Source organism: Scylla paramamosain, chromosome 6 (assembly GCF_035594125.1).
Source record: "Scylla paramamosain isolate STU-SP2022 chromosome 6, ASM3559412v1, whole genome shotgun sequence".
In the NCBI taxonomy this organism is placed as follows: Eukaryota; Metazoa; Arthropoda; class Malacostraca; order Decapoda; family Portunidae; genus Scylla; species Scylla paramamosain.
Genome location: NC_087156.1, coordinates 9,377,501 through 9,404,234, shown reverse-complemented (window position 1 = coordinate 9,404,234; position 26,734 = coordinate 9,377,501). Strand labels below are relative to the sequence as shown.

Genomic DNA, 26,734 nt, shown 5'->3' with positions numbered 1-26,734 from the left:
ACAATGCATGCGAGAATGTTGCTGTATTATTCCTCCTATTCCTTCTTCTTTTTCTTCTCCTGTAGAAGACTGTCTTATTACTACGTATTTTTTTTTTTCTCATAATTTATTCAATGTTATTTTTTTTCAGTATTTCCACCTTTTCTAAATCCATCCACCCTTTAAATTAAATAAATTTAATAAATTTATGTCCACTTGAGCCTTGGACAACTGATTACAAAAGAATTACATGAATATTTGACTTTTTTTCTCTAGTCTTAAAACGCCACATCTCAAACACATGAGGCGCGGGTTGCGTTTGAGTGTACTGTAATATACCAATATAATACATGAATTTGTAATACTTTAATCACAATTTATATCTTTTCATACTAAGCAGTATGGCAACTTACTTCTTCTTCCTCATGACACTGGTCATGTCATGTACACTTCCATGTAGCCAACAATTCTGGGTAACCTTTGAAAAATATCATGCATCCTGGTGTGCACCATGCAACCAGGCTGACTTAACCTACGCCTCTGTAACCTAAGCTGGACACTTGAACAACTATAAATGCATTTTCTCTATCTTAGCTCCTGCAGGGCCGAGGTGGACAGGTGTTTGTCCAGGATGCCTCGTGTTACTTCTCACCGCGTGTTTTATCTGTTGGAGATTATTACACTAAATATGCTGCTGCTCCTGCTGCTGCTGCTGCTGCTGGTGCTGCTGTTGCCGTCGCTGATCTTGCTGCTGTTGTTGGTATTGCTGCTTTTTCCTTCCTTCCACAACAACAACAACAACAAAAGGAGCAACTACTACTCCTACTACTACTACTACTACTACTACTACTACTACTACTACTACTATTACTGCTCCTGCTGCTGCTGCTGCTGCTGTTGCTGCTGCTATAGCTGCTGCTGCTGCTGCTGCTGCTGCTGCTGCTGCTACTACTGGTGCTTAACTTTACAAAAATCATCACTGTCGTTTTTGCCGTCGTGCGTGCGGTGCCTCTAATCGTCGTCGTCCTCGTTCTCATCGTCGTCGTCGTAACAGTAGCATCGCCTGTCAGAGTAAAAAGACAGGCTAAAAGAATACCAGAGGTCACAGAGAACTGGAACGGGAAAAGCACCACATTAATTGTTACCTGTGGAGAACAAAACAAAATATACTGGATACATGACAGAACAACAGCATTTCTTTAATTAACTTGTGTGTGTGTGTGTGTGTGTGTGTGTGTGTGTGTGTGTGTGTGTGTGTGTGTGTGTGTGTGTGTGTGTGTGTGACAGATTTACCTTCTGTGAGCGTTTAAAAGTGGATTCTCCAACACTAGGAAAGAAATTATTGAACTCTTCGGCTTTATCACTTAGATTATAAAAAAATATAGACGGTGTTTATTTTTCTGACTAGGGATAATTTCATTAATGACGTTCCATGTGGCCAAAGTGTTCCCTTTACTGCGTTTGAGACGTTCGTGGTAATGATCCAACCTAGTTTTATTATTATTATTTATTTATTTATTTTTATTTTTTTTTTTTGTGAAATACTTGTGTCGATTTTAAGGTTTCTTTGTAACCTATCACGGTCCTCCATTGCCTCACGGATATCGTCATTTATTCATGGTGTAGGTTTTCCTTTCACTGCTCTAGTTACAAGAGGGGCACACATGTCAAGACGGTTAATAAAAACGTCATTATAAATGCATACTTGTTTGTTCACATCGTCAGTTAAAAATATATTATTCATATTATGAACATTGTCAAGGAGGAGCGAACAAAAAGTGTCTATCATAGTTCTTCAAATTACGAAAACTTTTTACCATGGGCAGTTTTTTTAGGTTTTCTAACCATTAAAACAACAGACACTAGGTCATGATCAACAGTGACCTGAGGAACAACGTCTTGTGGTAGAATGACATCAGGTTTATTAGTTATTACGAGATCTAGTAAAGTAGCTGATGTTGAGGTTGTTCTTGTGGGTCTATCTGTTATTTGTGTCAACTTGTTTTTTATTATCTTACTGATTTTATTACCCGTTGTCATCATATCATCATTAGAATCACCTAGGATAAAGATCCTTTTATCACGCAGACCTACCATCCTAAAAACATCTTGAATGTAGTCAAATGATGTGGCTAAAGCCTTAGGGTGTCGATATACACAACCAATGATGATGGCCGGCAACTTCCTGCACTGTATCTTTACCCATACATCCTCCACGCCTGTCGGTCTTGGCACATCTAGGTTAATGACAGAGGGATTGAGGGTACTATGGACATACATGCAGGTCCCGGCTCCTCGACCATTGTCACATCTAAAAATCAATCACAGTTAGGAATTTCTACGTAACCATCTGGGGTGTTTGCTTGAAGTCATGTTTCACTTATACATAAAACATCTATATTTCTATTATCAATAACTTTACCTCGTCCAAATTCGATAACAGTGATTGTGCATTAATGTGTTTGACAGTTAGCGAATCCTTTTTTAACTCCTATATTTCAACAACGGCAGATGCTTCCTCGCCATCATCCTATGCGCTATACTGTTGACGTAAGCGGCTCTTATGACCTAAACGTTGACAGCTGCCGCATAAGAGTTTGTGGTCAAATCTACAATTTCTTTGAACATGATTGAATTCGCCGCAATTGTAACATCCTGTTTTTTTTTTTGTTTTTTTTTTTTTTTTTCTCTCTCTCACTAGCATATTTATATCTTTCCCTTCTGTAACCATGCGAGTTATCACTGTACGTTTCCTGCGTTTCAAACACCGGTGTTTCTGCACTAGGTGGCTTGTGTTCCATCTGCCCACTCCTGAGGTGTAGGCGTGGGCTTGATTATAAGCTGTATAGTGTCTGCCATCCAGCGTTCTCCTCAGGGTTGTATCGTGCAGACCGGGGCTGAATGCATCCTCCTCTTTGTTCCAGCCTGCCTCATGTTTTCTTGTCATTGCCCTGGCAGGTGTGAGATGAGAAGGACCTCGTGGTTTAGGAGCAGTGGGGGGCTGATGGGAAGCTTTATGGGTGGGAGACTTTCGGGTGTAAGACTTGCCTTGTTGGGTTGTTCTGCTATGAGCGCATAGGGAAACAATACCCGCGTAGGTTGGCGGGCCGCGGGAGCCACCACTCAGTTTGATTTTTTTCTCTATGTATGTATAGTGCCGAAATAGCAAAGGCATCGTAGAAAACACTAACATCTGGAGCTTCATCACTGTGTTTCAGGGAAAATATGAGTAAATCGTGTGAGTCTTGCCGTGGTAGGAAAGACTGCTTCCTGCGGGACCTTATCAAAAGAGCGTCTGGCACTGGTTTGGCAAGCAGCGGGATTAATAAAATAGGATGCCTTTGGTAATGCGTATATAGGAATATTACTGCCTGCGAAACACTACCTTGGCTTTGCAGTGAGGCTTTTGTATTCAGATGACCGCGGGAGCTAAAATATGTAGACACAACTATACTAGGCAGGTCCAGTGAAAGGTATCACACTAAATGTATTGCTTCATCCAGACGAGTTAGCAGCACAAGCATGAAGTAGGGTGGATCTCACAGGTGTTTGCTTTTGTTGAGATCCTTACCAAGAAGCGGTGACATCCAGAACCAACAGCAACTACGATATCTTTGTGGTCTGTGGAGCCTTTGTTGTTGTTGTTGTTTTGTTGTGTAAGACGACGTTATAGGGAACATCCTGTGTCCTCGTAGTAACCACACGAAAAGGCAGGTATCTAACTAGGAGTAATCAGAGAGTTGTTGTTGTTGTTGTTGTTGTTGTTGTTGTTGTTGTTATCAGAACCACAAACGGAGGAAGGTGGATGTGTTGTATTACTGAGCAACAATAAAGAAAGAAGAATAGATGAGTCAGGCCACCTTGGCAGAGATACTCAAAAGGGACTTTCATGTTTTGTGCCGTGAATACTTTTTATGGCTAGACTGAAGTGGTACTTATTATTTTCTAAGTATATCCTTGCTGTTGTTTTTAGGTTTGTACCGCTGAATGTTGGGAAGCTTTTCACTTATTATTATTTTATTTTCTTATTTGATCTTGTTATATATGTAATTGTGCTTGTTCATTTTATTTTGTTGCAGCTGTTGTGCATATTTAATATTCTCAGCGTTTCAAGTGTGTTCTGTTTTCAGTGTTGTTTTTCATGTATCCATGTGTTTTTGCTTGCAGGAATTTGACACGTTTTATTTATGACTTCGTGTTTTTTTTTTTTTTTTTTAATATTTATTCTTTCCTTTTTTGTTCATGTGTATGTTGTAACTCATGCAGTAAAGGATTTCTGGTGGTTCTGTTTATGATGCTCAAATTTTAGCTCTTTTTAGAATAGTCAAGCTGCATCACTTTCTTATGTGGATGTTTTGATATTTTCAGGAAAGGATGGCAGGTGGTGCCGCGGTGAACACTGCCAACACGTGCAGGAGGAAAGTGAGTACCTGCTTCATTACATCATGTGCACTCTGTTTTGGAACTCGCTGTTAAACTTTTTTTTTCCATGTCAACCGAAACCTGTCACTGTTGCCAGCCTTTCTCCTGTCAGCTTCCCACGAATCTATGAAGGAAAGAAAGGATGTGTTTCCATGGTATCGTGTCAGTAGTATTATCCATTGAAGGATTAGTTTAAACCTTTTTCTAAAGCGTTTTTTTGTCTCTCATTTTTGTGCCTTCCCAGGGTATACTCGTATATATATATATATATATATATATATATATATATATATATATATATATATATATATATATATATATATATATATATATATATATATATGAAAGAAGAAAGAATGTAAATTTAGTTTATAATGTTCATTGCAACATCTTACAGGAAAAAAAGTCCTTTGAGGATTAACCGAGAAACTTTTTCAAAACTATAATTTTTATATTCCAGTCTTCGTGTGCTTATTTTATTGTATGCATAGAGAAAAGGAAGATACGAAATCATATATTTTCTATAATCGTGTCATCTTTCTGTTATAAATATTTACTTGGAGATTCAGTTGAAATCTAACAATTAGCTATGATTTTTGCGTTCGTTTTTTTTTTTTTTTCGTATATATCTTTTGTATGTACGAATATATGAGTGAAGAAAGGAAAGATGCAATCACGGAAAACTTTCCACAATAACAGGAATATTCACTTGAGGACTTTTTTAGGTAACAAATATCAGATCTTTTAATTTATCCGTTTATTTATCCTTTACTGTGTTTTACCGTTATGTAGATTAATAATATTTTGCATGTTATGATAAAGTGTCCTTGGAAACTATTACTGTAACACATTTCATTTAGTGTTAATTTGATTTCAACGTAAAAAAAATAAAATAAATAAATAAATAAAATTAAATAAAAATCTTTCCTTCTATGGACAAAACATATTTACATTTTCTTTGTTCAGTTGGTATTGATATAATTTTTAACTCTGATTTCCCGGGAAGCATTACCACCATGATATTTGTGACCTAACCTAAGGTAACTTTTTAGCGTCATAACTTTTGTTGCAGTTTTATTCAAGGAAAATCAAAGAGAGGAAAGCTTGTATTGTTCTGTGAAGTGTTATTTGTCTGTGTGTGTGTTGATTGTCACCTTGAAAAGTCAAGGTGACGTGGGCCTTGATGACTAGAGCCGGCCCACACTATTTGTCTCCCTTTTTTTAGAGGCTCGTCGTTGTAGATTTCTGAAAATATTTGTTTCATCACGTTTTTATTTTTCTTGTCAGCGAATGAAAGAAAATTTATAATTTTCTTTATCATTTAGTAACGTATTAAATATCTTTGGAGGGATTATTCCCCTAGCGGAGCGAGGAGGCGCTATTTTTGTTACTGCACATCTGTACACCCCACCGCTCCCGCCTGGCCCTGGAGGGCACAACGATGATTTGGCCAGGAGCACCTTTTGGTGTCCATCGCATATAAAAAATTCGATTTCAGTTTCGGAAGACTTCTTGGTTGGTAACTTTTGAAGGCATATCTTTCTTATTTTATGTAATTTCTTCGTCAGACTCACCTTTTTTTGCTGTATTTTGCTTATTTTGGTTTATCGAAGGTTTCTGCCTGGCAACTCTTGCAACTATCGCCTCATCACTACAGATCGAGCTGGAGGGCGCAAAATGCGCGAATTATTTGTCATAACTCACTTCATATACGGGATAGCCAGTCTTGGTTGACACCATCAGTCTCAGCAGTAACTGTACAATTATCATGTGTTGTAAAAACTTGACAAAACAAAAAAAGAAAATGGTATTACGACGAGTTGAACGGTGAAGAATAAAATGTTTATAACATGTTTTACTTATGCCCGCTGTTTTCAATAGTTAATCATTGAATACTGAAATATATTATTACTTAAAGTGGAAAAGCTCTCGTGAATAGGATAGTTTGATGAGAATGCAGATAAAAGCTTCACTTATTGAAAACACAGAGCCATTTACAGCAACATGTCACTCGCCGCAGGTATCAATGCGGTGCGACAGTTGGCGTGGCGTGTGCAGCCGGGCTCCGTATTATTTTATGCTCCATTATTATATGCGAAGTCAAATTTCCTATTGTCGTCCTAAAAAAAATGAAGCATTTGTCTCCAAATACTCTTGCGCATTTCATCGCATGCATTGTTATTATTTATTTATTTTCTTCTCATGCGAACCCTCACTTTGTATGGTCTTTAAATTCTCTTCTCTATATTATCTCAGGTATTTAATTCCATTCGAAAATTGCGTTCGATGCACAAATTATACGTATACTGTACAAAAATATTGAAGTAATAAAATATAAAAAAAATAAAAAGACACACTAATTTGATAATCTAATTACATATTCATATTTGCGTCCTCGTTTATAAATCATCTTCCACATTGATATTTTTTCCTCGGTGCTTCATCCTCCCAGAACCCTCACACTCGCCTCTCAATCACCTCATGCTTAACTTTCCGCATCTCAAACACATTCCTTGCAAGGTTAGCATTCTTGTGAAGGTTATGCATGTCTGTGTGCTTGTGTGTGTGTGTGTGTGTGTGTGTGGCTCTTGAGGCGAGGGGAGCTTTCAAGAATAAGTTAACGGTAAAAAGAATAAATAGATAAAAAGGGGAAATAATTTTGCTGGGCTCATAAAAGCGTAAACATTTGCGTCGCTTTGATAGAATTGTGTGACCTTCAGGAGAGGGAAAGTGGAATATGATAACGAGGAGGAAAGAGTTGCTGTGGCGCCCTTGTGCCGTGTTGGTGAGGTATGAGAGAAAGAGAGAGAGAGAGAGAGAGAGAGAGAGAGAGAGAGAGAGAGAGAGAGAGAGAGAGAGAGAGAGAGTATGCGTGAATGACGGCAATAACAACAGGTGAGAGATGAGAGGGAACAATTACAACACAAAATTAATGGGCGTGGATATACGAGAGTACATATTGAGCTGAGGAATGAACGTGGGCGAAACCGTAACTCATGAATGAATGAATGAGTGAATGAGTGAATGAATAGAATGTGAAATGAAACTGGGAATAGATGTAGAAAAATGTGATGATACCAGTAGTAGTTGTAGGAGTATATAGTAGTACTAGTAGAAACAGTGTGGGACCCCACCTGGGTAGTAGTAGTAGTGGTAGTAAAAAAGACGAAAAAAAATAGTGAAAGAACGGAAGAGGGAAAAAGAGATATAATAGCAATAGTCGGAAAATAAATCAAAATGTAAAAAATACAAAAAAGAAAAAAAAACTAGAAAAAGGATAAAAAATAATGAGTAAAATTTATGTTGTTCCAGGTCATCGCCCACATCATGTCATCGAACATTATTAAGTAAATTCCATTAAAATTCAGGCTTGCAGTTCAAGACAAAAGAAGAGGAACAATGAAAAATAGTAAACTGAATTTAAAATACTTAACTGAACTGAAGTGAAATTTAACTGAATTTAAAATACAATTTAATACAGGAGCATCATATCATTTGAGAGAGAGAGAGAGAGAGAGAGAGAGAGAGAGAGAGAGAGAGAGAGAGAGAGAGAGAGAGAGAGAGAGAGAGAGAGGATGGTTACTACGAAGACAACGGAAAAGAACGAAGGAAAAAATAAAGGGTGAGGAAAGAGTGAGGGAAGGTGAGAGGAACGTGAAGGGGCAGAGATAAAGGGTGAGGGAAGGCAAGGGACATAAAGAAGACTGATGCAAATGAAGAAGAGGAAAAAAAATTAAGGAGAGGGAGGTAAGAGAGGGAGAAAATGATGAATGATGTGTAAGGAAAGATGAAAACAGAAGGACGCTAAGGTGAGGAGGAGGAGGAGGAGAAAGAGGAGGAGGAGGAGGAGGAGCAAAAACAAGGCAGACAAGGGAGGTGATGCAGACTGAAGTAAGATAAAGGAAGGAGAAGAGGAAGAGAAGTGAAATAAAAATAAATATAAGGGAAAACAAGGAAAAATGAACAAGGTAGAATGCAGGAGTAGAAAAAGTAGAGGACAAGGTGACAGGAGGAATAGAGAAAGCAAAGGGATGAGAGAAAGGCATGATAAAACAAAGAAAAATGAATATGGAAATCATAAAAGTAAGAGAAAGGTAAGAAACAGCAGAAAAAAAAAGGTGAACAATGGGAAAGAAATAAATAGGGGAGATATGATGCAAAGAAGGGTATGACATGGTAAGGGGAGGGATGGATAGGGGCAGTGTGGAGGAGAGGAGGGCAAGGAGAGAGCGAGGCAAGGGTCACGCAGGTTAATGATCACCCTCACTCTTCCTGTACAAATAAGCCCACCACCGCCATTTGCTGCACCGTAAATATGGAGAGTGTGCGTTGATTGTCGCTGAGAGAGTGTCGAGTACAGAGGGAAGGGCAGGTGAGGGAGACGGAGGTAAGGGCGGCGACGAAAGTGAGGGCTGATTGGGAGGGATGGAAGTAAAGTGGGCTGAAATGGAGGTTAGGATTGATGGAGGGAATTTGATTGACGTGGAGGAAAAGAAAGACGGTCCACGTAGGAGGAGAGCTCGAGAATGAGGGAGGGAGGCGTGAGGAGCGGGTGAGGGAGGCAGGCGAGAGGAACGGGAGAGGAACGGAGGAGTGAGGAGCGGGAGGAGGGAGGAGAGGGAGGGAGGAGTGTGCTGGTTAATGGAAGGCACGAGGCGAGGCACGAGGCGAAGTGAGGTCGTGGGTGGCTCATGCCGTGTTAGAAGTTAAATGGTTCCTTCATGATTATATTGTTACTTATATAAATAACAGTGAAGTGAGACTCGGGTGGCTATTTCTAGTCAAGCACATAACATCAGATAAGTAACTGTTATGTGCTTGGACTGTGATTGCACTTGTACAATGAACGCTGGGTGGTTTATACTTGGAATACTTGGAAAATCATTAGTTTTCTTTCATTAACAGTTGTCAGGTGTTTTGCAGAAATGTAATTTTTTCTCTTCACCTTTAAGTAATATCAGTTACGTAATATCAGTGGCTCGGTAACAAGTTTCGTAGGTGCGTTTTGTTAATAATTATTTAAAAACTTATATAAGACATCCAACAAGACTTTAACAAAATGCTTAACTCCTCGCCAAATACGTCGAAAATTGGCATGGCCAGCTTCATTCCTGAGGTGAAGTATCGTGATACGAGTATTCCTATCTTGATATTCATGTGCAGGTTTTCAAGGAAAATTTGAGGAAATTACCTAAAGGCGGGATATGTTGGTCATCAAGGATATACTCTCCTAGTGGCTGCATCGAGGCAACACTCTCCTAGTGGCTGCATCGAGGCAACACTCTCCTTGTGGCTGCATCGAGGTAACACTCTCCTAGTGGCTGCATCGAGGCAACACTCTCCTTGTGGCTACATCGAGGCAACACTCTCCTAGTGGCTGCATCGAGGCAACACTCTCCTTGTGGCTGCATCGAGGCAACACTCTCCTTGTGGCTGCATCGAGGCAACACTCTCCTTCTGGCTGAATCGAGGCAACACTCTCCTTGTGGCTGCATCGAGGCAACACTCTCCTTCTGGCTGAATCGAGGCAACACTCTCCTTGTGGCTGCATCGAGGCAACACTCTCCTTGTGGCTGCATCGAGGCAACATTCTCCTTGTGGCTGCATCGAGGCAACACTCTCCTTGTGGCTACATCGAGGCAACACTCTCCTTGTGGGTGCATCGAGGCAACACTCTCCTTGTGGCTGCATCGAAGCAACACTCACCTTGTGGCTGCATCGAGGCAGCACTCTCCTTGTGGCTGCATCGAGGCAACACTCTCCTTGTGGCTGCATCGAGGCAACACTCTCCTTGTGGCTGCATCGAGGCAACATTCTCCTTGTGGCTGCATCGAGGCAACACTCTCCTTGTGGCTACATCGAGGCAACACTCTCCTTGTGGGTGCATCGAGGCAACACTCTCCTTGTGGCTGCATCGAAGCAACACTCACCTTGTGGCTGCATCGAGGCAGCACTCTCCTTGTGGCTGCATCGAGGCAACACTCTCCTTGTGGCTGCATCGAGGCAACACTCTCCTTGTGGCTGCATCGAGGCAACACTCTCCTTGTCGGTGCATCGAGGCAACATTCTCCTTGTGGCTGCATCGAGGCAACACTCTGTTTGTGGCTGCATCGAGGCAACACTCTCCTTGCAGCTGCATCGAGGCAACACTCTCTTTGCGGCTGCATCGAGGCAAGACTCTCCTTGCTGCTGCATCAAGGCAACACTCTTCTTGCGCCTGCATCGAGGCAACACTCTCCTTGCGGCTGCATTGAGGCAAAACTCTCCTTGTGGCTGCATCGAGGCAACACTCTCCTTCTGGCTGCATTGAGGCAACATGTGCATCGAGGCAACACTTTCCTTGTGGCTGCATCGAGGCAAAACTCTCTTTGTGGCTGCATTGAGGCAAAACTCTCCTTGTGGCTGCATCGAGGCAACACTCTCCTTGAGGCTGCATCGAGGCAACACTCTCGCTGTGGCTGCATCGAGGCAACACTCTCCTTGTGGCTGCATCGAGGCAACACTCTCGCTGTGGCTGCATCGAGGCAACACTCTCCTTGTGGCTGCATCGAGGCAAAACTCTCCTTGTGGCTGCATCGAGGCAACACTCTCCTTGTGGCTGCATCGAGGCAACACTCTCCTTGTGGCTGCATCGAGGCAACACTCTCCTTGTGGCTGCATCGAGGCAACACTCTCCTAGTGGCTGCATCGAGGCAACACTCTCCTAGTGGCTGCATCGAGGCAACACTCTCCTTGTGGCTGCATCGAGGCAACACTCTCCTAGTGGCTGCATCGAGGCAACACTCTCCTAGTGGCTGCATCGAGGCAACACTCTCCTTGTGGCTGCATCGAGGCAACACTCTCCTTGTGGGTGAATCGAGGCAACACTCTCCTTGTGGCTGCATCGAGGCAACACTCTCCTTGTGGCTACATTCTCCTTTTGGCTGCATCAAGGCAACACTCTCTTTGTGGCTGCATCCAGGCAACACTCTCCGTGTGGCTGCATCGAGGCAACACTCTCCTTGTGGGTGCATCGAGGCAACATGTGCATCGAGGCAACACTCTCGTCGTGGCTACATCGAGGCAACACTTTCCTTGTGGCTGCATCGAGGCAACAGGTGCATCGAGGCAACACTCTCCTTGTGGGTGCATCGAGACAACACTCTCCTTATGGGGTGCATCGACGCAAACCTCCTCTCCTAGTGGCTGCATCGAGGCAACACTCTCCTTGTGGCTGCATCGAGGCAACACTCTCCTTGAGGCTGCATCGAGGCAACACTCTCCTTGAGGCTGCATCGAGGCAACACTCTCCTTGTGGGTGCATCGAGGCAACACTCTCGTCGTGGGTGCATCGAAGCAACACACTCCTTGTTGGTGCATGGAGGCAACACTCTCCCTGTGGATGCATCGATGCAACACTCTCCTTGTGGGTGCATCGACGCAAACCCTCTCTCCTAGAGTCTGCATCGAGGCAACACTCTCCTTGTGGGTGCATCGAGGCAACACTCTCCTTGTGCGTGCATCGAGGCAACACTCTCCTTGTGGGTGCATCGGGACAACACTCTCCTTGTGGGTGCATCGAGACAACACTCCATGTGGGTGCATTGAGGCAACATGTGCATCGAGGCAACACTCTCGTCGTGGCTACATCGAGGCAACACTCTCCTTGTGGCTGCATCGAGGAAACATGTGCATCGAGGCAACACTCTCCTTTCGGCTGCATCGAGGCAACACTCTCTTTGTGGCTACATCGAGGCAACACTCTCCTTGTGGGTGCATCGAGGCAACACTCTCCTTGTGGGTGCATCGAGGCAACACTCTCCTTGTGGGTGCATCGAGGCAACACTCTCCTTGTGGGTGCATCGAGGCAACACTCTCCTTGTGGGTGCATCGAGGCAACACTCTCCTTGTGGGTGCATCGAGGCAACACTCTCCTTGTGGGTGCATCGAGACAACACTCTCCTTGTGGGTGCATCGAGGCAGCATGTGCATCGAGGCAACACTCTCGTCGTGGCTACATCGAGGCAACACTTTCCTTGTGGCTGCATCGAGGCAACAGGTACATCGAGGCAACACTCTCCTTGTGGGTGCATCGAGGCAGAGTGTTGCCTCGATGCAGCCACAACGAGAGTGTTGCCTTGATGCAGCCACAAGGAGAGTGTTGCCTCGATGCACCCACAAGGAGAGTGTTGCCTCGATGCACCCACAAGGAGAGTGTTGCCTCGATGCAGCTACAATTAGAGTGTTGCCTCGATGCAGCCACAAGGAGAGTGTTGCCTCGATGCAGCCACAAGGTGAGTGTTGCTTCGATGAAGCCACAAGGTGAGTGTTGCCTCGATGCAGCCACAAGGAGAGTGTTGCCTCGATGCAGCCACAAGGAGAGTGTTGCCTCGATCCAGCCACAAGGAGAGTGTTGCCTCGATGCAGCCACAAGGAGAGTGTTGCCTCGATGCAGCCTCAGGGAGAGTGTTGCCTCGATGCAGCCTCAAGGAGAGTGTTGCCTCAATGCAGCCTCAAGGAGAGTGTTGCCTCGATGCAGCCACAAGGAGAGTGTTGCCTCGATGCAGCCACTAGGAGAGAAGGTTTGCGTCGATGCACCCATAAGGAGAGTGTTGCCTCGATGCACCCACAAGGAGAGTGTTGCTTCGATGCACCTTTTTTTTTTTTATGTAAGAAGGACACTGGCCAACAGCAACAAAAATCAATAAAAAAAAATGCCCACTGAAATGCCAGTCCCGTAAAAGGGTCAAGGCAGTGGTCAAAAATTGGTGGATAAGTGTCTTGAAACCTCCCTCTTGAAGGAATTCAAGTCATAGGAAGGTGGAAATACAGAAGCAGGCAGGGAGTTCCAGAGTTTACCAGAGAAAGGGATGAATGATTGAGAATACTGGTTAACTCTTGCGTTAGAGAGGTGGACAGAATAGGGGTGAGAGAAAGAAGAAAGTCTCGTGCAGCGAGGCCGCGGAAGGAGGGGAGGCATGCAGTTAGCAAGATCAGAAGAGCAGTTAGCATGAAAATAGCGGTAGAAGACAGCTAGATATGCAACATTGCGGCGGTGAGAGAGAGGCTGAAGACAGTCAGTCAGAGGAGAGGAGTTGATGAGACGAAAAGCTTTTGATTCCACCCGGTCTAGAAGAGCAGTATGAGTGGAACCCCCCCAGACATGTGAAGCATACTCCATACATGGACGGATAAGGCCCTTGTACAGAGTTAGCAGCTGGGGGGGTGAGAAAAACTGGCGGAGACATCTCAGAACACCTAACTTCATAGAAGCTGTTTTAGCTAGAGATGAGATGTGAAGTTTCCAGTTCAGATTATAAGTAAAGGACAGACCGAGGATGTTCAGTGTAGAAGAGTGGGACAGTTGAGTGTCATTGAAGAAGAGGGGATAGTTGTCTGGAAGGTTGTGTCGAGTTGATAGATGGAGAAATTGAGTTTTTGAGGCATTGAACAATACCAAGTTTGCTCTGCCCCAATCAGAAATTTTAGAAATATCAGAAGTCAGGCGTTCTGTGGTTTCCCTGCGTGCTATGTTTACCTCCTGAAGGGTTGGACGTCTATGAAAAGACGTGGAAAAGTACAGGGTGGTATCATCAGCGTAGGAGTGGATAGGACAAGAAGTTTGGTTTAGAAGATCATTAATGAATAATAAGAAGAGAGTTGGTGACAGGACAGAATCCTGAGGAACACCACTGTTAATAGATTTAGGAGAAGAACAGTGACCGTCTACCACAGCAGCAATAGAACGGTCAGAAAGGAAACTTGAGATGAAGTTACAGAGAGAAGGATAGAAACCGTAGGAGGGTAGTTTGGAAATCAAAGCTTTGTGCCAGACTCTATCAAAAGCTTTTGATATGTCCAAGGCAACAGCAAAAGTTTCACCAAAATCTCTAAAAGAGGATAACCAAGACTCAGTAAGGAAAGTCAGAAGATCACCAGTAGAGCGGCCTTGACGGAACCCATACTGGCGATCAGATAGAAGGTTGTAAAGTGATAGATGTTTAAGAATCTTCCCGTTGAGGATAGACTGAAAAACTTTAGATAGGCAGGAAATTAAAGCAATAGGACGGTAGTTTGAGGGATTAGAACGGTCACCTTTTTTAGGAACAGTTTGAATGTAGGCAAACTTCCAGCAAGAAGGAAAGGTAGATGTTGACAGACAGAGCTGAAAGAGTTTGACTAGGCAAGGTGCAATCACGGAGGCACAGTTTCGGAGAACAATAGGAGGGATCCCATCAGGTCCATAAGCCTTCCAAGGGTTTAGGCCAGTGAGGGCATGGAAAACATCATTGCGAAGAATTTTAATAGGTGACATGAAGTAGTCAGAGGGTGGAGGAGAGGGAGGAACAAGCCCAGAATCGTCCAAGGTAGAGCTTTTAGCAAAGGTTTGAGCAAAGAGTTCAGCTTTAGAAATAGATGTGATAGCAGTGGTGCCATCTGGTTGAAGTAGAGGAGGGAAAGAAGAAGAAGCAAAGTTATTGGAGATATTTTTGGCTAGATGCCAGGGGAGTTAGATCTTGAAAGGTTTTGACATTTTCTGTTAATGAAGGAGTTTTTGGTTAGTTGTGGTCTTCATCTACACTGTGTAAGTGGATTGAGAGAGCTGGAGTGTTAGGTGAAGAACAGAATGGATTACATGTGGACAGAAGAGCAGAAGATAACATATTTGTGGTGAAAGAAATAATTGAGAGAAAGAAGAAGAATGTTAGTAAACTGTACTTAGGAGTTCTAGACACAGAGAAAGCATATGATGGAGTGAATAGAGAAATGCTAGGTAGAGTCTTAGGAAAGATTGGGTTGAGTGCAAAGGTAGATAACATAGTATGAAGTATGTATGTGAACACAAGAGCTAGATACAGACTAGGAGATATAGAATCAGACTGGATAAAGAGTGAGAGACGAGTTAGGCAAGGCTGTATTTTGTCACCAACCCCTTTTAGCTTGTATACAGAGGAGTTAGCAGCCAGAATGAGAAGAATGAATGTGGGGAGTGAGTGTGGGGAATGATAAGATATGTGTGCTTTTTTATGCAGATGATGTGGTTATGAGTGAATCGGCAGATGAGCCGTAAAATTTGCTTGATGGGCATGGAAGGGACTTTGGTGTGAGATTTAGCAGAAAGAAAAGCAAGGTTATGATCAGAGGATGAGAGAAATTCAGTTTGGAGACTGGAAGGAAATGTAATGCAACAGACAGATGAATACAACTACCTACGATTGTGGGTGAGTCCGAATGGCTGTGTGAAGGCAAAGAATGAAAAGATAAGCTTGGTGAACCAGTGGGTGGGTTGTCTAGAAAGTGCAACAAGGATGAGAACAAGTAAATATGACGTGCTGCGAGAAGTTTGGAAGAGCGTGGCTGTTCCGAGCATTATGTATGGTATGGATATGATTGTGTGGAATGAAAATGAATTAGAAAAGTTAGAAGTAAGACAGAATAGAGCGGCAAGGAAGGTATTTAATGCACCAAGGTAAGCAGCAATAGAGGCCTTGAGAGGGAACATGGGTTGGAGTACTTTTAGAGAGAAACATGCAAAGCAACCTTGAGGTACAAAGCTAGATTAGAGTGAATGGATGATGCGAGAGTAGTGAGAAAGGTGTTTTTGTGGAATGTCAGGAGCAGCAGGTGGGTGAAGAAGTGTGTTAAGATGATAGTAAAGAGTGGTTGGGAAAGTAGTTGGGCTTTTCATTGAGTTGAAGGAAGGCATGTTGAGAGTAACTGGAGTATGATTGTCAGAAATGAGGAGGGTTTATAATGGGATGTAAGAAAGTGGAAAAATAAGATAGACAGGGTGGTGAAGCATGTGGGACTGAGTGAATGGAGGAATAAGATGGAACATAAGAGTACTTTGGAGTGGTATATAGAGAAAAGGGCCCCAATGTATGGAAAGTGGTATGAGGGAAGCCTGGGCTGTGATAATTTCCGAGCGAGGGCACAATGTATGGATGTGAACGCAAGGAGTTACAGATGATACGAGTCCCACAGCAAAGTGTGCCAGATGTGTGATATGGGAGACGATGAGACGGTGGAGCACAAAGTGCTGGAGTGTGTGAAGTATTCCAGAGACTGGAATGAGATGATGCAAGTGGTGCTTAGGGAATTAGGGCATGCTAGAGTGGAGAAGATAGGAAGGGAATGGATGATATTGCTACTGGGACTGTGTGGGGAGACGAATGAAAGGATGATTGAGGCTGTGAAAGGATTCCTGGAAAAAAAAAAATAAAATATGTGACGTGCTAGATGTAGGAACTAGTGGTGTGATAGATACTGTATGACTCTGTATGCCGTTTTCTGTTTGTCGTTCTTCCCCCCCCCCCCCTACAGGAGTGCCGATATAAGGGCATGGCTTAGGAGTAATCCTGAGCCTCCTGTAAGATCAAGATCAAGACCTGTAAGATCAAGATCAAAATCAGTTTCCGTTAGTCGGTTTGTCATTTAGTTTTACATGTTTATACTTATTTTTATATTACTGTAGTTGAATACGGGGCTAGTTACTGCTATTATTGAAAAGAGAATATTTGTGGATTCGTGAATGCACAGTAACACAGTGCGCGTTATGGTAAGATGATATAATATCCAAGGAGGGGCGATGTTTAAAGGTGTTTATACCGTGGAGGCTTATTTAACCTGGATTTTTCGGTGAACAAGACGATGACACGGGCAACGGCTGCCTCTGCGTACTGATGTGATTTAAGGTTGGTGCCTGCTAGGAGGTGCCTGGAAAGTTCAGCAGCCAGCTCATAAGGACCAGGAAGAGTTCTAATGAACACTAGTGTAGAGGTATTGTCCCTGGCTGGCTGGGCCGTGTCCAGCAGGTCTGAGTTGCCAGTTGTGTGTGTGTTTTTTTTTCTTCTTTTTAGTGGCTTGCGGTGTTACTGGGTCAAGCGAAGATAATTGTGATCATATATCTTATCTCTAGATAAGATATATGATCACAATTATGTCGCTAAATGTGCACAGTCTCTCTCTCTCTCTCTCTCTCTCTCTCTCTCTCTCTCTCTCTCTCTCTCTCTCTCTCTCTCTCTCTCTCTCTCTCTCTCTCTCTCTCTCTCTCTCTCTCTCTCTCTCTCTCTCTCTCTCTCTCCAGACAAGATATATGATCACTTTTACATGGCTAGATGTGCTGTGTGTGTGTGTGTGTGTGTGTGTGTGTGTGTGTTTTGGGGTAAAGAAGGCAGTGGCTCTGTCTGTCTGTGTGCTTTAGGTAAATTGTGTGCATTAGGTAAAGTAACCGGTAATTGTCTAGAGTCCTTACCGGGCCTTATTACTGGTCTATTCACTTCAATTCTTTTACACATACCTTCACATGCACCTAAAACATCATTTTAAAGTGGGGGACAAATGCCCCCTTCCCTCTAGTCCAGCAAAATTGGGGACATGTGGGAAGGCGGGGTTTTTGGGTGGGGGAGACATAAATCAGCGAGCGATTTTCGGCCTTTCCACTGCCCCTGTAGGTTAGGTTAGGTTAGGTTAGGTTAGGTTACGGTATTGGATACGTTTTAACTATATAGAAAGATCCATACTTGGTGTTGAATGGTGTTTTTAAAAAAGTAAACATAGAATCAATCATCTATTGGTTTTGGATGAGGTGTTTGTGAGCGAGTGATGCTGCACTGGACCTGAAGCTCCTAACCTAACAAACATAACCTAACCTAACCTAACCTAACCTAACCTAACCTAACCTAACCTACAGGGGCAGTGGAAAGGCCGAAAATCGCTCGCTGATTTATGTCTCCCCCACCCAAAAACCCCGCATTCCCACATGTCCCCAATTTTGCTGGACTAGAGGGAAGGGGGCATTTGTCCCCCACTTTAAAATGATGTTTTAGGTGCATGTGAAGGTATGTGTAAAAGAATTGAAGTGAATAGACCAGTAATAAGGCCCGGTAAGGACTCTAGACAATTACCAAGTAACCTATCAAACTTTTCTGTAACCCTCTAACTAAGGAGGTTTTGGCTCCCCTGGATCAACCCATAAGATAAATTAACCTAATCTATTATTTTGTAGCCTAACTGGAGGGGGGGAGGGGAGACGGGGGCAGCTTCACCCCCCCCTGGATGCCTCCATAAAGTAAACTTATTGTTAATTTCCAACAGGGTAAAATGGAACTAGAAATGCTCCAAACAGTGAGATGTAGACCCTGCAAGGGACTACAATTACATATGGTGTATTGATTGAAACAGCAATAAAACCATGTATATATATATATATATATATATATATATATATATATATATATATATATATATATATATATATATATATATATATATATATATATATATATATATATATATATCACAAACCACATATCAACATTATATCACAAACCACACATCAATATTACACCCATAATTCTCTCTCTCTCTCTCTCTCTCTCTCTCTCTCTCTCTCTCTCTCTCTCTCTCTCTCTCTCTCTCTCTCTCTCTCTCTCTCTCTCTCTCTCTCTCTCTCTCTCTCTCTCTCTCTCTCTCTCTCTCTCTCTCTCTGACAAGATATATGATCACTTTTACATCACTAGATTGGCGCACGCACACATGCACGCACACACACACACACACACACACACACACACACACACACACACACACACACACACACACACACACACACACACACACACACACACACACACACACACACACTACAATACAATAAGTGATAATTTATCACCAGAAAATCATGTAAACAAAATAGTTGGGGAAACATATGAGTTACTAAGAAAGATGAAAGGGGCATTTGCTTACATGAATGAAGAGATGATGAAAAAGTTGATGTAATATGTGATTTGACCAAAACCAAAACTGGAATATGCCACAATTGTTTGGTCACCCCATAATAAAAAGGAAATAAGGAAAATAAAAAGGATCCAAAGAGCTGCAACCAAATTGGTACCAAGTTTGAGAGATTTAACCTATGAAGAAAAATTAAGGAGATTGAACCTTCTATCATTACAAGAGAGAAGAGAAAGAGGGGACCTGATTGCTATATACAGAGTTTTAAAGGGTAAGGATCAAGTTGACAAAGAAGACTTATTTGTGTGGGACTCAAGAGATACAAGAGGACATGGAGTGAAATTGAGGAAAACAGCAAGTAGAAGAGATGTCAAGAAATATGGTTTCCCAAATAGAAGCATAGAAATATGAAACAACTTAGATGAAACAGTGGTACAAGCAAAAAACATTCATGAATTTAAAGTTAAGCTGGATGCTTATAGATATGAAGACAGGACAGCACAAGCATAGCTCTTTTCCTGTAAAACAACTAGGTAAATACACACATATACACACACAAAAACATTCGCTATGCATGTCTAGCAATGTAAAAGTTATGCAGTAACTTTGATAGATATGAATTTTAGTGCACATAATTCCATTATACCACTGAGTAAAAATGCAGAACACCACCTTCATCCCTTTCACCTATTGTCACTTGGTTGGGGAGGGGTTGAGGTTAAAAGTTGATTGATATTTTTTCTTTAATTAAAAGGTTTAATTGAATATTGTGGTATTTATTTAAAGTTGGTATTGAATTTCTTTTGCTTTGATTTAGTTTATTGGTCAATTTAGTTTTGATTTAGCCATTGTTAATAGATACAAAAGTACTAGATTAGCTGCCATTAGCCAAGGTTTCAGCCAAATAATTCTGACCTTGCTTTATATGGTAGCATTTAAGCCAGAAGTCTCTAAGGCAACAGAAAACTCCATGACAACCAGATTGAGTTTCACTGATGTTAGCTTCTAAATAACAAATAGTTTTCAAGTAATTTCTCTCTCTCCTGGCTCACAATGATTTTCTAAAAATTAATACTGTTAGCTTAGGGTTGTTGGGACCTCCTATACCAAGAACAATGATAACTAATCAGTTCATGATTATAACATTTAAATTAATGTGTTATAACAATTAACTGCTGCCTCAGGAGGTTTACCTTAATTTTTTATTAAACAAAAAACATCCTAATTGTGTAGGTGTTACATTCAATTGTGTGTGTATCACACACAATCGACTTCTACCTTATCAAAGAACAATTTTCCTAATCTGTTTACTTTGTAAATTTTGTTTCTCACCCTTCAAAAAATAATAATAACTAATTGGCAAAGAAAATTTTACATCCTTCTCTCTGTGGACAATGATGTCAGTTAGCCTCTAACACAAATAATTAATACATGCAAATATAAAAATTGTTATTTTCATATGAACAACCTTTAAACAATCCAGGATTTTGGGCCCTGACAAACATAGCTGTGGACAGCAATACAAAAATTATTAAAGTGTTATATTGAGAGTAAAATATTTAATGATTTAAACTATAGTGGAACCTTGGTTAGCAAACTCCTCTCTTTTCGAACAAATTGATTTTCGAACAAAATTTTGAACTCATAATTGCTTCAGTTGCCATACTATAATTCAGTTCTAGAACAAGGTTACTTGTTTTCAAATGTTAAAAGACAAAGCATAAGCTGCTGTTTATTACTACCGTATTTGATGTCTTATAAGACGCCTTTAAAAAAAAAGTCTCAGAAAATTAGCGTACATCTTATAAGGCCAAAGTTTAGCTTTGGGGCAGTGGCTAGTGATAAGTCTGTGGCAACAGTGGCCCTTAAATTAAACCCCAAACATCTTCGCACATGATCAAAGTAATCATCACTTCTACACCACAAAAACAATTTTTTTTGCAAGGTAACAATGTATAACAGGACGTACTTACCAGTAATTTACATAAAATAACACCAGTCGGGAAGAAATTAAGTGATGATGCTTCCATTGCATGTACCAAAACAAAATCATTGTCAGTTACATACCAAACCTGGCAACATGCGCAAGATTCACCGTGTTTCTTAGTATGATGCCATTATTCCTTGAGATAAGACACACCTTCATACAAATGGAATTGCTCCTATCTTTTAACATTCTTACCTTGCATACATGTTCAACAAAACTTGAAGCTAGCTTACTGCCTAACAAAAGAGAATTTATAAATTAAGAAAGTGTCATGAAGTGGGGCGGCTCGTGGTGGTGGTTTGTGCCGAATGTTTGAGATAAAAATACATTTTAGAGAATAAGGTAAATCTATTTTCACACATCCTTTTGCCTTGAAAATACACTAAAATAATACAACTAGGATTACCTGTAGAATGATGGTAAAAAATATTATGTACAAACTTTATTTCCCCTCTTGGCTCTGATGATGTCACTGCCTACTCCATATTTGTTTACATCTCACAGCAGGATTGGTCTAAGGACTAGTGTAGGTAGGTCCTAGCAGATAGTAAAGTTTTTAAATGTACAATATTGGGATCTAATAAGGATCTGAATAGTACATATGAGAGGGCTTCAAATATCAGATGAAACCCTTCACTTCATATTCAGGACTTAAACCCACTTATTTATCTTTTTTTTTTTTTCCCCTCTCAATGCCTGCCCAAACTGAGGTGCATCTCATAAAGCCTATGTGTCTTTTAAGACATCAAATATGGTAATTTATAGTTTTTATAAATATTTACTTCATTTTTATATATTTAGAGGAGAGACACTGAGTGTAAGATAGTAATTCAATCTTTGAAATGAGATAAATGTGATCCTGTTGAAAAGCCTCAATGTAAACAGTTTTTGGCACTCAGGAGTTATCTTCTGATGAGTTCTGTGTCTCTAAGTTCATTCAATACAACCTTTCTGGATAAGTAATTTGGAGATGTTGTGAAACACCCATCTTGGCTGTGGGAGCATCCGTCCTAAGGCACAAAGACGGAGAACTGATTAATCCATTTTACATTGATTCCTATGAGAAAAATAGTTTTCGTTTTCGAACATTTTAGATTTCAAATTATATTAAAAAAAAAAAAAAGACGGGGAACAGATTAATCCATTTTATATTGATTCCTATGAAAAAAATAGTTTTGGTTTTCGAACGTTTTAGATTTCAAATGATATTCAGGAACGAATCAAGTTCTAGAACCAAGGTTCCACTATATATATATATATATATATATATATATATATATATATATATATATATATATATATATATATATATATATATATATATATTATATTATATTATGTTGATATTCCTTGGAATGACTACTGCTTCCATGCCATAGACCCATCTTTGTGTGCCAAGTGCATAACAGAGATGGTAGTGTTTGGCATGGAGGCATACATTCCTTACTCTTTTTCTCGACCTAAACCTTCCAAACCTTGGTTTAATACAGCTTGTTCTTATTCTATACATGATAGAGAGGTGGCCCACAAAAGGTACTTAAGCCTTCCATCACCAGAATCTCATGCACATTATATTTCTGCCTGGAACCATGCCAAGTCTGTTTTCCAACAAGCCAAAAACTCCTTCATTAACAGAAAGTGTCAAAATCTTTCAAGATCTAACTCCCCTCATGACTTCTAGCATCTAGCCAAAAAATATCTCCAATAACTTTGCTTCTTCTTCTTTCCCTCCTTTATTTCAACCAGATGGCACCACTGCTATCACATCTATCTTTAAAGCTGAACTCTTCACTCAAATCTTTGCTAAAAACTCAACCTTGGACGATTGCTAAAAACTCTACCTTGGACAATTCAGGGCTTGTTCCTCATTCTGCTCCACCCTCTGACTGCTTCATACTACTTATTAAAATTCTTTGCAATGATGTTTTCCATGACCTCGCTGGCCTAAACCCTCAGAAGGCTTATGGACCTGATGGGATCCTTCCTATTGTTCTCCGAAACTATGCCTCTGTGCTTACACCTTGCCTAGTTAAACTCTTTCAGCTCTGTCTGTCAACATCTACCTTTCCTTCTTGCTGGAAGTTTGCTTACATTCAGCCTGTTCCTAAAAAGGGTGACCATTCTAATCCCTCAAACTACCATCCTATTGCTTTAATTTCCTGCCTATCTAAAGTTTTTTAATTTATCCTCAACAGGAAGATTCTTAAACATCTATCATTTCACAATCTTCTATCTGATCACCATTATGGGTTCCGTCATGGCCGCTCTACTGGTGATCCTCTGGTTTTCCTTACTAAGTCTTGGTCATCCTCTTTTAGAGATTTTGGTGAAATTTTTGCTGTTGCCTTGGATATAACAAAAGCTTTTGATAGGGTCTGGCACAAAGCTTTGATTTCCAAACTATCCTCCTACGGCTTCCATCCTTCTCTCTGTAACTTCATCTCAAGTTTCCTTTCTGACCATTCTATTGCTGCTGTGGTAGATGGTCCCTGTTCTTCTAAATCTATTTACAGTAGTGTTCCTCAGGGTTCTGTCCTGTCATCCACTCTTTTCTTACTATTCATCAATGACCCTGTAAACCAAACTTCTTGTCCTATCTACTTCTACGCTGATGATACCACCCTGTACTTTTCCACGTCTTTTCATAGACGTCCAACCTTTAAGGAAGTAAATATTTCACACAGGAAAGCCACAGAATGCCTGACTTCTGATCTTTCTAAAATTTCTGATTGGGGCAGAGCTAACTTGGTATTGTTCTCTGCCTCAAAAACTCAATTCCTCCATCTATCAACTTGACATAACCTTCCAGACAACTATCCCCTCTTCTTCAATGACACTCAACTGTCCCCCTCTTCCACACTGAACATCCTCAGTCTGTCCTTTACTTATAATCTGAACTGGAAACTTCACATCTTATCTGTAGCTAAAACAGCTTCTATGAAGTTAGGCGTTCTGAGACATCTCCGCCAGTTTTTCTCAACCCTCAGCTGCTAACTCTATACAAGGGCCTTATCCATCCATGTATGGAGTATGGTTCACATGTTTTGGGGGGTTTTCACTCATACTGCTCTTCTAGACAGTGTGAAATCAAAAGCTTTTCATCTCATCAACTCCTCTCCTCTAACTGACTGTCTTCAGCCTCTCCCTCTCTCATTGCCACAATGTTGCATCTCTAGCTATCTTCTATTGCTATTTTCATGCTAACTGCTCTTCTGATCTTGCTAATTGCATGCCACCCAACCTCCCATGGCCTCGCTGCACACGTCTTCCTTCTTTCTTCTTTCTCTCACCTCTATTCTGTCCACCTCTCTAATGCAAGAGTTAACCATTATTCTCAATCATTCATCCCTTTCTCTTGTAAACTCTGGAACTCCCTGCCTGCTTCTGTATTTTCACCTTCCTATGACTTTAATTCCTTCAAGAGAGAGATTTCAAGACACTTATCCTTCAATTTTTGACTACTGCTTTGGACCCTTTTCTGGGACTGGCATCTTAGTGGGCTTTTTTTCTTTATTGGATTTTTGTTGCCCTTGGCCAGTGTCTCTCCTACATAAAAAAAGAATATATATATATATATATATATATATATATATATATATATATATATATATATATATATATATATATATATATATATATATATATATATATATATATGTGTGTGTGTGTGTGTGTGTGTGTGTGTGTGTATATACACACACACACACATATATATATATATATATATATATATATATATATATATATATATATATATGTGTGTGTGTGTGTGTATACACACACACACATATATATATATATATATATATATATATATATATATATATATATATATATATATATATATATATATATATATATATATATATATATATATATATATATATGTATGTATATAAATATATATATATATATATATATATATATATATATATATATATATATATATATATATATATATATATATATATATATATATATATATATATATATATATATATATATATATATATATATATATATATATATATATATATATATATATATATATATATATATATATATATATATATGTGTGTGTGTGTGTGTGTGTGTGTGTGTGTGTGTGTGTGTGTGTGTGTGTGTGTATTCTTATGACCACAGTTTCCAGCCACTTCACAAAGTTGCCACACCTGGGCCAGTTTCCCCCTAGTCACCTCCTATGTGACTGGCTGCAGGGCTAAATATGGGTCCACTTTTGACTAATGCATCCTCCTTAACAACAGTTGTAATGCCAGGTCACACTCCTGAGGTTGTCAGTCTGTTTTACCCACCTAGAGACAAGGGAAATACAATAACTATAACAAACTCCACCAGCTGGGGGAGAATCGCCAACCACACCTAGAAAGAAATAATTGTAACGAGCAACCACACAAATGAGGTTGAGGTATAATACCCTGGGGGAATATCACCCTCATAATGGACCACCCACTTCCGGCGAGGTATTATAACACTCTAGCAGAGTAGCATTGTTTACAGACTCCTTGACAGCAGTCCTGACTATGGCCTAAGGAGGAAGGAAATTTCACTACACTGCTAATGACTCAAGTCCTCTATGGCTGAGCAGCCTCAGCCAACACAAAATACATTTAACACAAATCAGGAATACAAAGTGACTTGAACACTGACCACACAACATACAAACACACAGGAAGGTTTTTTTTTTTTTGTGTAGGAGGGACACTGGCAAATGGCAACAAAAATTCAATAAATAAAAAAAGCCCACTGAGATGCCAGTCCCAGAAAAGGATCTATAAAATCTCTAAAAGAGGATGACCAAGACTCAGTAAGGAAAGCCAGAAGATCAGTAGAGCGGCCTTGATGGAACCCATACTGGTGATCAGATAGAAGGTTGTGAAGTGATAGATGTTTAAGAATCTTCCTGTTGAGGATAGATTCAAAAACTTTATTTAGATAGGCAGGAAATTAAAGCAATAAGACGGTAGTTTGAGGGATTAGAACGGTCACCCTTTTTAGGAACAGGGTGAATGTAGGCAAACTTCCAGCAAGAAGGAAAAGTAGATGTTGACAGACAGTGCTGAAAGAGTTTGACTAGGCAAGGTGCAAGCACAGAGGCACAGTTTCGGAGAACAATAGGAGGGACCCCATCAGGTCCATAAGCCTTCCGAGGATTTAGGCCAGTGAGGGTATGGAAAACATCATTGTGAAGAATTTTAATAGGTAGCATGAAGTAGTCAGGTGAGGAAAGGTAGGAGCAAGCCCAGAATCGTCCAAGGTAGAGTTTTTAGGAAAGGTTCGAGTGAAGAGTTCAGCTTTAGAAATAAATGTGATAGCAGTGGTGCCATCTAGTTGAAATAAAGGAGGGCCACCTCTCTATCATGTACAGCACAAGAACAAGCTATGTTAAACCAAGGTTTAGAAGGTTTAGGTTGAGAAAAAGAGTGAGGAATATATGCCTCCATGCCAGACACTATCACTTCTGTTGTACACTCAGCACACAAAGACAGGTCTCTGACATGGAAGCAGTAGTCATTCCAAGGAAAATCGGCAAAATATCTCCTCAGGTCCCCCCAACTAGCAGAGGCAAAACGCCAGAGGCACCTTCGCTTGGGGGGATCCTGAGGAGGGATT

The 26,734-nt window shown here is 40.8% G+C and overlaps 1 protein-coding gene across 14 annotated transcripts in view; it reads left to right on the top strand.

The window, feature by feature from the left end:
- The window catches only part of LOC135101291 (jmjC domain-containing protein 8-like), a 194,238-nt gene that overhangs the window by 115,132 nt on the left and 52,372 nt on the right, over window positions 1-26,734 (top strand). For 2 of the 14 annotated variants that reach the window (XM_064005001.1, XM_064005004.1), the window contains one exon: window positions 4,348-4,401. The gene's annotated coding sequence lies outside the window, so the exon portion shown is untranslated. The other 12 variants (XM_064005017.1, XM_064005002.1, XM_064005016.1 and 9 more) reach the window with 10 other exon arrangements.